This window comes from Ursus arctos, unplaced genomic scaffold, assembly GCF_023065955.2.
Source record: "Ursus arctos isolate Adak ecotype North America unplaced genomic scaffold, UrsArc2.0 scaffold_26, whole genome shotgun sequence".
Taxonomy (NCBI): Eukaryota; Metazoa; Chordata; class Mammalia; order Carnivora; family Ursidae; genus Ursus; species Ursus arctos.
Window position 1 is genome coordinate 11,281,173 of NW_026622941.1, and position 2,884 is coordinate 11,284,056.

Below are 2,884 nucleotides of genomic sequence, written 5' to 3' on the forward strand. Positions count from 1 at the left end.
TGTGAGGAAGAGGGACCCCGTTTAGTTCAGTAACAAGGTCAGACTGTGAAGGAGCTTTTTAAATTTTTTTTTAAAGATTTTATTTATTTATTTGACAGAGATAGAGACAGCCAGCGAGAGAGGGAACACAAGCAGGGGGAGTGGGAGAGGAAGAAGCAGGCTCATAGCGGAGGAGCCCGATGTGGGGCTTGATCCCACAACGCCGGGATCACGCCCTGAGCCGAAGGCAGATGCTCAACCGCTGTGCCACCCAGGCGCCCCTGTGAAGGAGCTTTTATATCTTTAGACCAAATCAGTCTTCAAACCTCACATTTACATGTCTAACTATCGAACGGATTTTCTACAAGGTCCTCAAACCAAATAAGTTCAAACCCAGGCTCATCTTGTCTCCCCAACACCTGTTCCCTTCCTGGACCACTGACCTCAGTGACTATTACCGATCTCCACTACTCTCTACTGCTCATCTCTACTCGGACCCTAAACCTGTCAAGTGTTACCTTGTCTCCTCTTTCCTTATCCCACAGATCTAAAAAACTAAATCCTGTTGATTCCATTTTTTAAGTAGTTTTTAAATCTGTGTCTTCTTCCTGTTCCCAGTGGAATGCCATCCTGTTTCACTGGCATTTAACTAGTGTAGCCTTCAACCTTGCCTCTCCGATTTAGTGAACATAGCACAGAGGGAGGGATGTTTTTTCTTGTTTTTTTTTTTTTTTTTTAGATTTTATTTATTTATTTGAGAGAGAGAGAGAGAGTGAGCGAGAGAGAGAACAGAAACGGGGAGGGACAAAGGGAGAAGGAGAAGCAGACTCTCCGTGGAGCAGGGAACCTGGCATGGGGCTCGATTCCAGGACCCAGGGATCCTGACCTGAGCCAAAGGCAGAGGCTTAACTGACTGAGCCACCCAGACGCCCCTGATCTTTTTTTTTTCTAAAGAGCAAATCCTTTTGCCTCTTCTTCCCACTTAAAACCTTTCACTGGTTCCCCCACAGCCTTCTGGATAAAGTCCACACTTTTAATACAAAGCCCATGGTTACTTCCCCAAGTTCATTTCTCGGCACTAACTCTCTCCAGCCTCCTCGCACCATGATCACTTCAGCTCCCCCGGTAAACACACTGCTTCCAGTTCTCCAAACACCAAGCTCTCTGCTTCTGCCTGTCCCCATTCCCAACCTTTAGTCACCTTATGGGAACCACTCTATTGGTTTCATTCCTCCAGGGAAGATTTCGTTGGCCTGCCAAGAGAGGGTCACATGTCCTCCCAAAGGGTTTCAATTTCCTATTTACTTAGAGGTCTCATGACCCTAAGCTTCTTATTTCACAATTTCATTCCCAGCTCCTGGTCCACAACATGCTGTTAATAATATTTCTTGAATAACTGAAATACCTGGCAAATGAGAGTAAAATTCCAGTTGACCTGACTGCAATCCTTATGTTTATCCTCATATGACATAGTTATTTATTTGTTGAAGAAATAGGTATACTTTTTCCATCACACACAGATCATGCAGTCTATAACCAAGCCAGCTGCCTTGTCTCTGTTCAAAACAGAAAACTTTCTCTTCTCTCCAGGCCCTTTTTCTATTAAGTTATTTTAAAGAATCACCAAAAAATGTAGCTTGCACTTGAAATGTCCTTTTAAGATATTTAAACAATATTTGTAAGATATCACTGATGCAATCTGATTTTTTTTCACCTATTTCCTTTTCGAAAAAATTGTGGTTAAAAAATCGGACATAACATTAGCTTTACTATCTTTACCATTTTTTTTGTTTGTTTGTTTTACAAGGAATGTTTAAAGAGGTAGGTAACACATGCTTAACTAACATGCATTTCTGGACCACTGGAGCTAAAACAAAGCACCCTATTCATTGGGTAAAAATGGCTTGTTTTATGTGTGTATACTTCAGTGCAATTAGGAAAAAAAAAAAAAGCCAGAATATCGTTGTTTCATATTCTAATGACACGTAGCACGAAGATGTATCTTCTACTCTTTTTTTCATACAGGATGCAGTGGCCCATCTTACAAAGCAAGACCTCTGATTAAGCTTGTGTCAGATTTCTGTTTCATTTCCATGATCTTGACCATGAAGAGATCGATAGGTTCATTTTGGTTTTTACTGGCCAAAGTGGAGTCCGGTACAACCTCTGTGAAGACATCAGCAAGTTCAGCATGAACCCATGTAGAGGCTTTCCGGCCACACCCATAAGTGTTTTTCTGTTCTCTTTGCTTACATCGACTCATTCCAAAAACCAATGTGCCTTTTCCTTTGAAGCTTCAGATCCCTCTCTTATTATTCTGGGAGGAAGACCCTAATAACAAACACAATTACCTACCACCCCACACTGGACTTCTTCCATTAGGTGCAGCTATTGTTTGAGTTAAAGATGGTCTTTGAAGGGATATTCTGGATCATTCATACCCTTTAATACAGCTAAGTTAATATAATGTGCTGACTTTCTGAATGCATTTAAGAGGATAAACAATCCTTTCAATGCAGAGGGAAAGGACACACATTGCCCTAGCACAGTGTCAAAGCCAAGGGAACTATTAAGCCATCTCATTGTTTTAAGTGTAGAGTTCAGTAGCGTTAAGTATATTCACGCCCTGGTGCTACGGATCTCTAGAACTTTTCCATCCTGCAACACTGAAACTGTGTGCCCGTTAAACACTTATCTCCCTCCTCGCCCACCCTTGGCAACCACCTTTCTATTCAGTGCTTTGGACTACTTAAGATGCTTCATGAGAGTGGAATCATTACAGCATTATTCCTTTTGTCACTTGCTTATTTCAGTTAGCGTAATATCCTCAAGGTTCATGCATGCTGTACCCTGTGGAAGGATTCCCTTTCTTCTTTTAGCCTGAATAACATCCCACTGAATGTGT

At 41.7% G+C, this 2,884-nt stretch overlaps 1 non-coding gene across 1 annotated transcript; it reads right to left on the reverse strand.

The window, feature by feature from the left end:
- Positions 1-2,443: 2,443 nt before the first annotated feature.
- On the reverse strand, positions 2,444-2,576 carry LOC113258134 (small nucleolar RNA SNORA22). Its single transcript, XR_003317147.2, has one exon. It is a non-coding gene; the product is annotated as a small nucleolar RNA SNORA22 (small nucleolar RNA).
- Positions 2,577-2,884: the final 308 nt, after the last annotated feature.